This window comes from Capsicum annuum, chromosome 8 (assembly GCF_002878395.1).
Source record: "Capsicum annuum cultivar UCD-10X-F1 chromosome 8, UCD10Xv1.1, whole genome shotgun sequence".
In the NCBI taxonomy this organism is placed as follows: Eukaryota; Viridiplantae; Streptophyta; class Magnoliopsida; order Solanales; family Solanaceae; genus Capsicum; species Capsicum annuum.
Genome location: NC_061118.1, coordinates 111,780,510 through 111,794,412, shown reverse-complemented (window position 1 = coordinate 111,794,412; position 13,903 = coordinate 111,780,510). Strand labels below are relative to the sequence as shown.

General features: G+C 34.9%; 1 long non-coding RNA gene across 1 annotated transcript; it reads left to right on the top strand.

The window, feature by feature from the left end:
• Window positions 1–216: 216 nt before the first annotated feature.
• Window positions 217–4,301, top strand: LOC107879633. Its single transcript, XR_001677032.2, has 2 exons — window positions 217–462; window positions 3,837–4,301. It is a non-coding gene; the product is annotated as an uncharacterized LOC107879633 (long non-coding RNA).
• The last annotated feature ends 9,602 nt before the right edge of the window (window positions 4,302–13,903 follow it).

The following is a 13,903-nucleotide window of genomic DNA, read 5'->3' as shown; positions in this document are numbered from 1 at the left end:
TTTGCTCATCTTTTACTTGTCTTGATTTAGTTTCCTTTAGTAAAATCACTTTTGGACCTACCCTATTTACGTATATATTGTTGGATATAGTTATTTTTGTTCATAAATTGGCTATATGCTTGATTTTAATTTTAAATAAAGAAAAATAATACTAGTTATTGATAGTCTCAAGCCCAAAAGAAACCAAAAATGAGATCATGGGATGGCCTATTTTATGTGAGAGCAAATCAATAAATTGGGTCACAAATCTTCATATTCAAGCATAGGTAGGCCGTATTTTGCTGTAGATGTATGGAAATTAGTTTTTGAAAGTTTCTTGATAGGTTATCAAGTAATTTGTGGGTCAATCCACAATGTATAGGTGCAGATTCAGGTGAAAACACCTCTTGAACATCTTCTAGATCCTTTTGACTCTTTGGCAGTCCTTGAACATCCTTCATCGCTTCTTTTAATGGTCTCATGGTATGTTAAAATATATTTTTCTTTATGGAAATACCTTGAAGTGATTGTAGTTCTTTTGCTTTACTTTTTATGAATTGGTTGGAGGTAGGTTAGATCTTATCAAAGAATATGGCTTAAGCCTAATCCATTTAAAGTTTCATTTTTATTCTAGTGTGGCAAGATTGCTTCTTATTTTTAGGGATATTTTGATGAAATTCACTAAATAGGTATTCTATTTTGTACACCAAATAGTTCTCAGACTACATGAGGTTTATAGATTCCAGGGCAGGTGCCTACTCATTGATTTTAGACTCGTATGACATAGAAACTATTATTGTGGCCCTAAATTTTAAAATACTATCTGTCATTCTTGTTGTTCTACCTATAGTTCCAAGTCATGTAATTACTGTTAATGAGTGAAAGATATTCAAGAGATTTTTTAAATTAGTCTGACCTGTGTTCAGTGGTGCTATTGTTGAGGATATTTTTGAGTTTTTAATTGATTCCAAAGAGATATAGCTTAACTTCAATTTGATTCAATCTCATGGTGTTGCTTAAATTACCTACTATTTGACTGATATGCCTGCTCTTTAGTGGAAATCTCTTTTAAGTCATAGAACAATGGGTTCCCTATTTTAAAATGAACTGACATTGCCCAAATTACAACTCTAAGGAAAGTATGAAGCCATTGCAATCAAATGGAGAATCGAACCATGGATAGGGTCAAACCAGTACGTAGGTCAAAGTCTCAATCAATATGTATGTCAAGAAAAATAACACAAAATTTCACTAAAAGAGAGGGGTTTCTAACAAAATAATTTATTAGTAATAGCTTGTTAATTCATTGGATTTCTAATCAGTATGAGAGAGCCCCTAGGATTGTGTGATCCATTAACTTTATAATGTTGTCGGTTCATCGTACTTAGCAATTATAGTTAGTGTTTGATATATTGAATCAGTAGGTTAGATGTACATAGAACAACTTTATGCTCTTATTTAGATAATATCCTTTAGTAAGTTGACTCATCTTTCGAGTCCGTATTACTAACCCCGATATTGTCCTAGATATTAGTCCTATATTATTTGTTCAAGCTATTTAGTGGAGGTTGATAGCTCCAAGTATCTATTGTTTATTTCCTTCTTCACATCTGTACTCATCCTTCAATCCAAAATACATATTAGAAGAGTTCTAAATTTGGCCAATATCAAATAAGATACAAAACAAAGGAAACATTAAATACATGTGAACAAAACTTATATATTACTCCGTACTATGAATCCTACTTCATAATCCATCATGGTTCAAAAAACCCTAGTTGTGGTGTTTAGCTGCTCATAATTGCAAGTACTCAAGAAGAATTAATAGAACAAAGCATAATTTTGAACTTATATGAATAATAAGAAAAACTACAAAATCTCACTTTGAGTTAATCCCTAAAATCCCATGATTGAACATGAAAAAGTAATACTATGTCTTGAAAGTAATAGCAAAATATAAACAATAATTATCCTATAGGAATTTTTTTGCATTTCCATGGATTTTCATCACATGGAGCTTGCCTATAGCTTCCCTAGGTTATTTCTTATTAGCTAGAGCCGACAATTCAATTATCGTACTGTTCATTTGGTTTTTAGGCAATTCTCTATTTTAAAGTATTTATTCGTATAATTGGATACCAGGCAAAAACATCAATAAAACAATCTCATATGTCCCTTCTAACAGTTCCAATTACTCTGAAACATTAATTTTAGGCTAGTGGGACCTTTGGTTTGGGTCCATAGGATTGTGACTCATTCTGATCTATCGAACGAAATTTGATAAAAATAGCACTGGGTATGGGACATAATTTATATCAAAACAACCTCGAATAAAAATTTAGACTGAGTTATTGAGTCCAAAACATCTATTTCTTAGGGTATCATAGTTCATTTTCTTATAAGAGATTCTGAACAAATCCTGAGGTGTTTAGAGAAGCCCCTTAAGGTGACTAGCTATCACCACCGAGCTACTTTTGCGGCATGCTAGCCACTAAAGAACATTCCGCTTTAGCGTTAGCTTGTCTACTTAAGAGGTATGGTAGGCCTAAGCGAGTAACACTTTAGTGACACTTGGGTTTTTTAGCGTTGAACTCTAAAGCTGCTAAGTGTTCACTTAAGAGGAACCTATGAGCCTATAAATGCCCCAATTAGCTCTATTTTTTCCTTTTTTTTTTTTACAAAATTTCAAAAGTAAAAAACACTAGAGAGTGTGAAAACCTGGGAGAATCATTAATAGGTAATTTTGGGGTGTTTATGATCTTGAATTTTTAATTTTTTTCTCTGAATTCTTTGTAAGTTTCCATTAAATTTATGGTTAAATTATCTATAATTTTCCAAAATCCCTAGATTATTGGTGGGTTGATTTTAGCACCATTTGAACTCAGAATTTACCCATTTTTGAACCCAAAGAATAAAATTCAATATGGGTACTGTTGTTCTTATTTTTATAAGTATATTATCATTTTGATAGCTTGGCACCATGTGAAAGCTTCTCAAAATGGAAAATCACTAATTTAGCAGATATCATCGGGCTTTCTTCTATGTCCAGGTAGGCTAGGTTTACCTTTCTCATAGATTAGGCTTACCTATAGTATATTTATGATCATGTGATAGATATGTGTTTGTAATAGGTCTTGGAGGCATAATTAGTATACTTTGGATTATTTAACCAATTAAGGATCATAAATTAGGTAAAATTAACTTTGTTCTCGTTCTTTAGGTAAAATAACTCTCATAAGATTGAAATGTGGCGTAATTAAGATCTAGAAATAAAATTAGATACCTTAGCCTAGTTTAGGGTAGAATTTACCTTAGAAAGGATTGTGGGGATTAGAAATAGGCCTTTTCATCCCAACTTTGGCAACTATTTATACAAGTTCCTCGTATATTAAATATACCTTGGACATAACTTTAATCATGTCTTTTAATTAAGGAGGTTAAGATATATGGAATTTTATCGTAGTTTGGTACTGGGGAGATGATAATTGTTCCAATTCTAGTCTAAAAATTTATGATTTTGAGTTTTAGTTCAAGTCCCACAAATGATAAGATAAGTTTCGATTTATATCCTATAGTGAGAGATTATTTATTTTTGACGGTTATGGAAGTAGTTTGAGTCTTTTGATTTTGGTATAGACTGGTTCATGGTTATGTTTTTGAGATACAATTACCTAGCATATTTTGTTTACTTCTCCTCCTTGATTGCACCCTTTGGGCTTATGGGGGCCCGCATTGGGTTATTGATGAGTAGTGATTTTACTGCACATTCTCACTCAACATTTGTGTACGTTACCTTGTTGTCAATGAATAAATGAGACATAATTGTGAGTAAATGCATTAATATCCACTCTTTGCAGACATTTAGTTGAGGAAATAAAAAGATGTGGATTGGAGCTGAAAATGATTGAAAGGAAGCAAAGAAGAGTGCAGCTGAAGACATGGACTACATCAACCTCAGTTACCGCGACCATGGTCCTCAATCCGTGGTCGTGGTCAGTCAAGACGATTAGTACAACATGGTCGCAACACACAACCAGACTCCCATGGACGTGGTCGTGGACAGACATGCACAATCTCGATCATACGGGTATATGCCCATAGGCAGATCTGTAAAAGTACTTAGACGAATCCCATAGCATATATAAACAAAAACTCTTTCTTCATTGGGTATTTCATACCTCATAAGATATATTTGAATTCTAGACTTGAAACCCTAATTGGGAAAACGTGTAAATAACTTTGGAAGCTAAATATCTTAGGATTTTTGTGAAGAATGAATGCTTTGAATAATACTTATGATATATTTATCTTTACTTTCTTCATGAGTAGATAAGTAAATTAGTCTTGGGATTATGTTGAACTAAAGTGTAATTTGTTTGTAGGTATTATTGTGTTTGCATGATTATTAGTTGTTGAGTAAGGATTTCACCATTACTTGAGGTTTTGAGATAAGTTTTGATGGGTGAAAGCCCCAAATCTCCAAATGGGTTTGATGGGTGAAAACTCCAAACTCTAGTAACCCTTTATCATCCTTAAAAGATGGATGAAGATAAATATAAGGTAACCCATAACATCCTTAAAAGAGGGTTATGGGGGGACAAGGCAATGGTGGACAATTAATCCCATGGTTTGACCCCTTTTGCAATCTTAGAAATAATTGAGCTTTTGGGTGATTACGAATTTAACACTTGTTAGGTGATCGAAAGAGAAAATGAGTGAAATCATTGGGGTTATATCAAAAGATTGACCACAATGACCTTCAACCTAGCCTATCATTTAGTTAACAACTAACTTTCATGCTAAACTATCATTAACCTATATACTTTTACCTTTAGGTAGAAATAATCCCAAGATTTCCCCCATCATTGTTGCTTAAAACAAAAGTGTTATCTCGTGATCATTTACTAAAGATCATACAAAAAGTTCCCAAAAAATCACCCTATTTCATTTTACATGTCTCTTTGGTTAGCATTCTGGATAATCTCATAGTAATTTATTCACCCATAGTGCTTGAAGTCTGTAATTCACTCCTTGAGATTCGACCCCAAAAAAAATTTGGTTACTTGACAATAACTGCCTCGCCCCTCAATTATATGAGTGAGTTGACCATTATCAAAATGGAGGCATTGCTAGGGAAAGAAATAATGATTTTTCTTAAGTGGTGTTATGCTTACTTGGGAATACCCAGAGTAGCGTTCTTTATTCTGGTTGTTGTTTTTGGATCTTTTGTAGGCAATTCTAGTGTGAACAAAATTATGAGTACTGGCACTCTTCACGCGGAGTCATTGGATGTTCCCATTTTTCGGGGAGAGCCAACTAAATGGAGGGGGTCAAACGGGTGGAACCTGCATCCCACCTCAAGATAGAAATGGGACATTCTATGTGACTAGTATCATGCTTTATTTGTTGAAATTAAAAGGGCTATATGGAGGTCAATCTCAGAAAGACCCATATATTCAATTACAAGAATTTTTTGGAGGTATGTACACCATTCAACATTTCTCATACCACTCAAGAGTCTTTTCGGCTCCCTCTCTTCCCTTTCTCTCTAATGGGTGAGGCATTGTTGTGGTTCCACACACTTCCTATGTCTTCACTCACTTCGTGGAATAAGATCACAAGGATATTTTAGATCAACATTCCCCTCCATCCAAGGTGTGTCACTTGAGAGATGAAATCATGAACTTTAGACAAAGGAACAAGGAGCCACTTCATGAAGTATGAGAGATATTATAGAAAGCTAGCCAAATGCCAAAACCACGAGATTCCGAGGAAGTAACTTCTCCAAATATTCTATTGGGAACTAGATCCTATGAACCAAATGATGGTAAACAATGCGGTGGAAGGTTCTCTCTTAAACTTGCACTTCCATGAGGCTACAAAAATGTTGAGAAAGGTAACTAAACCAATTGTGAATATCATACCCAAGACATCAATATTTCCCATAGCCCTCCATGTTGTAGTTAAAGCCATGAAATACTGGATCCGATGCTTCAAAGATTCCTACGATGCAAAGGTATTCATGATACATCATATGGTAGAAATCACAGGCCAAGACGTTCAAGCTTACTTGGAAATTTCACTCCTATTGAAATTTCTAGCTTCAATACTTTATAAAAGTTGATGAGCAACAAAAGAATAGCAGACACCTTATCAAATCAAAATAGATGAAGTCACCAACACCATCAAAATCGTACGACTGAAAGCTTCCCTTCAATAATGTGAAGATTAATCCTACAAGAAGACTTACTTCACCAGATCTCTAATAATAATCTTGGAAGGCCGAGAACTCCTTAGGTGAAAGCATTGCATCGACTAGTGGATAGAAGAAGGATATACGATTTCATCGCCAACACCATCCAACACTGCCTGAAACATGACTTCAGATCATATGTGCAATAAAGTTTGCATTGACCATAAGCTCCAAGGAATTACCTTCCAAAGTTTACCATGAAACATTTTCTAGTAGGTTACCCTCATCTCCAAGAAACCCTCTCAGATGGGTTTTCCTATAAGCTGCTTATCATGATACTTGGTAGATACCTGCTCGCAAGGAGCTTACAAGCTGTCCATCCACCTTCTTGACAAACTTCTCAGTCACCTACTTGCACATGCTATCACATGCGAACAACATATGTGTGTTTTATTTTACTAAGCCTATCATATATTAGAGGGTCTTAATTTTAATAAAGTAGGTTGGAAATATCTCTTAGAAGTGTGTACCAATGTTAAGGCTTATCTAATCTGACTAGATAGGGATTATCTTTTACGAGATAGGATAGGATTGTAATATTTTATTTCATGTTTATCAATACTTCAAGCTTATATAGAACTTTCTTTTCCTATAAAAGGAAGCATATGCTTTTAGTTGAGAATCATCAATTTCTCCACTTAGAGATTAGCCTCTCAACTTGGAAGAAACTCTCTACCCCAAAATCCTCTTTTATAAAGTTTCTATATATTAATAAAAATATTTGTTGGCTAAATTATCTCTCTTGTTTTTGCTCTTCCAGAGGGATGGGTACTTCAATCCTTTATGTTGGAGTAGTGGGATAAGGAAATACTTTGGCAAGTACATTTATTGTAATTATCATATGGGACTCTTAAGTACTTTCCATTAATATGAAATGATGTTAGCTGTTCCACGAGATATACATCTATAAGTCCTTTCAATGTTTATGAAACAAAATTGGCATGGTTTGCATGGTAGTTTCCCAATTTGCTTTTCTTCTTTGAAGAACACGTAGATCTGAGGTCTGATAGTACACCTTTTTTTACGGATACTTGAAGGCAATAGGACATGGGAAATCCATCGTAAGACCCATTAATGTCATATATAAAAAAATTGTATTTATACTGGCAGATTAATAATTTACTATGTTTTAAGACTAGCAGAGTCAAGTCATCCCGTTAAGGGTTGCAAAGTCTTTGTTCCTGGCAAACCATCATTTAGTGGGTGTGTAGCTGAGTTGTCTAAAAGTTATTATGTGTTGATTAAGGGCTCTGATTTTTATGGCATGTTATCTAGAAGGACGTGAAACCACCTATTATGTTAGAAAGGTTAGAGACTAAAGACTATGGTCTATGGTGTCGACGAAACCTTTAATTTCATATGGCGTGCCACATATATGGTCGTCAATTTGCCTATCATGTTGGAAAGTTTAGAGTTCTATTCTGGTTCTCTGGTTAATCCTTTCGGCGGTGTCATTTCCTACATGTCTCTCTATCTATTTGGTTTTAGAGCCAAGTTTACTCCTAGAGGGAGGGAGGAAGCAAGTATTTGGATAACATCTGTTATTTGTACATGTGATCCAACCTTACATTTTTAGTCATTAACTTTCTATGTCTTAGTTATTATCCTTAAAACAACCCATTGTCTTTATTTTCCTGTTACCACTACCAAAGTCCTATAAATATTAGAGTAATAATCGTTCCCTTAACCTTGTCCTTGTTTTTCTAGTTATTATCTAGAGTCATGTACATAATTGAGTCATAATTGGTTTCCTTGGACTTTAGAAAAAATATTTCATAGATTTTTTCTTTAGACCTATAGCAAAAATACATTGAGTCTTTATTGTCCAGAAAAATGCAAAAATATATTTGTTTTACAATATTCACTAGTTCCATTTAGTCTGTTCGATCAGTATAAATTTCTACCTAAGTTGGACATGCTTCCAACCACTAATTGAACTTAGTCATGTATAAATGATTATCTCTATGAAGATATGTTGACATGCCCCAAATTCAGGCCATGTCGTATGGGAACCTCAAGCACACATGTACGAAAGATCACCCCGTAACCCAACCTAAACACATCGTCATATGGTAGGAGTCAAAGGAACTCCAATGCACAAGTTAAGATCGAAAAATAATATCACTAGTCAACATTAGATTCATAATAATAATAACTACAACCAAGTTCACAATTGTTCACAATACCTCTATACAAAACTGAAGTAAATGGGTATATATGTTGGGACAAGCCCCCGACTATAGCCAAACAAAGTCTTAAAGAGACTAAGCTTAAAGGTAAGGAATAAGAGATGAATGTCTTCCGGATGTAAGGAAGCTCACCCCTTCTAGTCAATACACAAACCACCTGATCGTCTAATCACTGCACAGGTAAAGAAGAAGATGCTTCGGCCCTACATCGCAAGGGATGTAGCATCCAGAGATAGTTAGCGGTTCCAACGCTAGCATGTAACTCAAGGATAAGGGGTAACATACATCATAAAACAACAACAAATAAATATATCACATTGTGTCACGTTCATACATTTAACCATACATATAGATATATTACATGCTAATCAAGGTATCAAAGCTCATCAACATTCTCAAAGATTCATTCATTAGGCATGAAATGAGGATACTCCGACCCTCCACACTTATAGGTTCAACATTTCACACTATGTATAGGATTCTAACCATAATCCCACACACCTCAACCAAGGGATTTCAACCATGCTTACTCATTCATTAACCAAGTACTTTGACCACATACACAATTATTCAAACAAAAGGGCTCTAGCCATACACACATCCAATTGGAAATGGGACCTCAACCCTATTTCTACACATTCAAATGGGCATGGGACTTTGACTTCGTGCTCCCACATTAGGTAAAGGACTCCAACCTTATTCCATACTTGAACTTTAACCACAAGACATTCTATTAGGCGAGGTTCTCTAACTTTAAGAGATCTCTTTAACCAAGGGACTTTAACTTAAAGAATTTTCATTAGGAAAGGGACTTTGACCTCCAAGCTTCTTCATAAGGCAAGGGACTTCGGCCTTAAGCCATTTATCAGGCAAGAGAATTTGACCTTAAGCCATCACAACCATGATTAGTTGACATTTGTGACTTTACCCTGTGCCCAGGCATCATCATCCAATTAATACATCATTGTAAGGACTTTATCCATTTTAACCAATTCCACATTATTCATGACCACATAGTCCTTATGGGAGCCTCCCTTGCTCAACAATTTAGATAGGTGAAGTACTTCATTCAAATCATCACACAATTTATTTTATGGTGATCAAGACCCTAACAGGACATTCACATTTCACTAGCATTCTTAGGCCACACTTTAGTTCAATACACCATTCAAGTTCATATTTCAAGGTGAGGGACTTCAACCTCTTATTTATAATTAGCTTAACAAGGTTATCATCACACCTTAAATGTCTTAAAATAGATTTAACAACATCATTATTAATCATTTATACTTATTAGTCCATTGCTCTATCTCAATACACTAAAATCATATTACTAGACAACTGACTTAGGCATTTTCATAAACACCTTATGTATGTACCTTCAGCAAGGCTATTTTTATGGTAGGTATCATCAAGATTAGGGTTACTTAAGACCCTAATGTTAGACCATATATATAAAGAACCCATGTATATAATCTACCATCAATAACATGTATTAACAGAAATATAAGCAAGAATCATCATTTTTCATTGTTAGGTAATAAAATCCTTTTTATTTGATTCAAAAACACCATGTACACTTACTAGTCCAAGTGTGAAATACATGGGTTTAGACCTATTTAAAGAGGGGAAGAGATACATGCCTTAAACAAGATAACACACGAATAATCTTCACTCTTCCTTGACACTAGATGAACACCTCCAAACCCTAGTCTCCAAATCTTGCTTCAAGAAGCCTTTTTAGTGTTTTAGAATATTTAAGTTTTGTAAATTAAGACTTATGAGGATAAAATGAATTATATAGTAAGAGGGTTTACATTTTTAGGCATGGGAAATGACCAGAGGATCATTGGTTCAAAGGTGGAAAGTTCACTCGTGTAGGGGTATGACTCCCCCTTACGGTTTCTATGGAAATCATGACCTAGGTCAACCACACTGTTGTGGGTACAGGAAGGTATCATTGAATAGTAACCAAAGGTTAAGACTCACCCTCCAATCATGAGCTTCACACATATAAAAAATAGTCCACTCTAGGTTAGGTTTCATATCATACGTCCTTGTAATATACAACTCATATGCATGGCTTTGACCAAGGGATGGCCTTGTAGTATAGGAGACAGTGTGCCACCTTAACATACTTCTCAAGGTAAGAAAGGGTAGGGGATAAGGGTATGAATCGTAACCAAGGGTACTACTAAAGCTCCTAGTCGTACCCAACTCAAAGACACAAAAATTATTTGTTTCTCAATGGCTTAAAGTCTAGGTGTTTCAATTCTCCCTCACTTTGGATCATTTATCCACGAATGAAGGGTAGGGAAAGCGTTTACACAAGTTAGCATATCATCAGGCATCAAGCAACCTTTACACAAGTTTGAAATAATCACACAACAAGGATACAACATAATGCATACTATGATCATCATTAATCAACCACTTCATTTCATTGGTCTTAGGGCTCCAACCTATTATTTATCCAACACTAACTCAGTTCACTAATTAGGGATTTCAACCGATCAACTTATCAAAGATATAGAGCAACTCAAAGCATTGGGGAATTTACCCCTTTATCTACCAAGAACATGAATCAACTCAAGTTATTAGAGATTTTAACCTATCACAACCAGAGATATATAACTTCAAAGCATTAGAGTCTTAAACCCATAGTCTAACAAGATACAAATAAATTCACACATTAGGAACGTTATTCTATTATTTAACAAATACATAAATCAATTTAAATCTTGGGGACTTCAACCCATCGCCTATCAAGATGTACATCAAGGTAAGGAGATTAACACATACCTCCATCATAAGCTTCTAGAATGGGAAATAAATGCGGATACTTGGAATTCATGTACTCATCCGCCTTCCAAGCATCTTCCTTGGACTTTTTGTCCCTTCATAAAACCTTAAGCGAAGCCACTTCTTTGGTTCACAACCGGTGAACTCCCCGATCCAAGATCCTTACTGGAGTTTTCTCATACAATAAGAAGTTTGAGATATCAACATCTTTTGAGGGAACAACCAAGGAAGGGTCACCCACATATTACCACAACATAGACACATGGAAAACCAAGTGGATGGAGTTTATATAAAGAAGCAACTTTATTTCATAGGCAACATTGCCAACCCTCTTCATAATCAAGTAGGGACCAACATAGCAGGGACTATGCTTTCCCTTATTACCGAACTACATCACTCCCTTCATGGGAGACACTTTCAAAAATACCCAATCACCTACATTAAACTCTAAGCCCCTACGCTACATATCCCCATAGGACTTGGTGACTTTGTGCAGTCTTCAATCTATCACGGGTCACCTTTACCTTCTCTAAGGCTTGGTGAACTAAATTTGGCCTAACCAACTACCCTAGCTAACTTTGTACCACCTGATAGGAGATCAATATGTTCTACCCTATAATGACTCAAAAGTTACCATGACAATGCTAGAGCGGTAGCTATTATTATAGGCAAATTCAATCAAGGGCAAGTGGTCATACCAACTACCACCATAATCTATTACACAAGCCCGTAACATATCTTTTAATGTTTGAAGTTTTTTCCACTTGCCCATCCATTTATGGGTTGAAAGTAGTACTAAGTCACACTATAGTACCCAAACCCTTTTGGAACAATTTCTAAAAGTTTGATGAAAACGAAGGACCACGATATGAGATAACAGGCACTGAAGCACCATGCAACTACATGATCTTTGCAAGATACAAATTAGCATAATCTTTGCTGATAAATTTATCCTCACGGGCAAGAAATGGCCGGACTTGTTCATTCTATCAATAATGACCCAAACAGAATCACATTGATTTCGGAATCTAGGATGACCTGTAACCAAATCCATTTTGAAAACCTATTTGTTTTAGTTATGCATATGTGATATTTGATTTAGGGTTAACTTTGTCCTACATATCTGCATATTTTTCTTTGAGTTTTGATTCTTCTTGTGAGTCTCTTAATGTATGTATTCTAGTATCTACCTTTGTAGGAGACTCTTTAGTGGTGGATAAGGTACAATGATCTTGTTATGTGAATTTTACTAGGTGTGATACCTAGGTAGATCTGATTGTATTAGATATGGTAGATTTTGATGTCATGTTGGGTATGGACTGGTTGGCCCATTATCATGTTGTCCTACATTGTTTTGCTAAGACCCTAACTTTTACTCTTTCGGGTGTGCCAAGGACAGCTTAGAAGGGTGTGCTTCATTCAAGACCGAAGAGAGTTATATCTTTCATTTAGGCTCATTATTTGGTTTAGAGGGGATTTTTGTTATATTTTTCTCATATTCATGATACTTATGTTGCTTCACCTCCTTCCTTAGATTCTGTTTCTATGGATGTTTTTGATAATACTCAACTTACACATCAACTAAAGTGAAATACAGACATTGTAAATATATACCAAAAATGAGTCAGGGTTGAATCATTAAGGAGTAAGAACTAGCTTTCAATGATGATGTGTGTTGAGAGTTAACTATGTGTTAACTCATAATTAAAACTAAAATCAAACATAAAAGTAAATTGAGGGGCTTGAATTAAAGTTTTGTCGAACACAATTTCAAAACAATACTAATAAAAGAGAGAAAAATATATAGGTATACCAAATTGAGAGAAACCTTGGGGGTTATGATTTCACTCATGGATTCTTTCAAATACATCATGAGCATGACAAGGTTACTAGTCCATTACCACAACTAGAACCCTTATTTCTAAGATAATGATTATGAAAATAGCTACTTCCAAATAACACTCTAATTTTTAAGATATTGCTACAACAGAAGCTAATTCAAGTTGTTTATAATTACTCCTCACCCACATCCCTCTTTCAAGGATGATATGGCATCCAATACAGTTGGGGTTTTCACCCATAATTCTCAATTCAAACATACAGTATGATACAAACTTAACACCATTAACTACTTATTCGGACTAACAATCAACACCCACATATTAATTAATACCTAATAAAACATGACCATAATAGAATAGTTTAGCTACTCATAAATTAAAAAGAATAAATATAGTCAAATTGGCATTCAATTCATTGGAAATCAAAATAAGTGAAATATCCAACTTCAAATACAATCAACAAAGCAAAATTACCTTTTAGGAACACTCCACAATTTGCTTCTCACTTATAAACTTGCTCTCCACTCTCCAAATTAGAATAATTTGCTAAAAGATGCCCAAAAAATTTTAAGGGTTTTTCCTTTTGTACTTTGGGACTTAGCTTTGTGAAATTCCAAATCTACCATTTAAATTTCTTGGGCGGTCGGGATTGCCATCACCTGGTCGTGATTGTGATTTTGCGATTATGTGGAATCTTCATGCGATCGCCATATGCTAACTTCTTTTAAATGTCCATGATTGCAACCCTCGGCTTGTTATCATAGCACCTAAGGGTCATATTATCTTAAACTTCTACTCCTTGATCCTACTTTCTATCTCTTCCAGCTTTATCTTAGCTC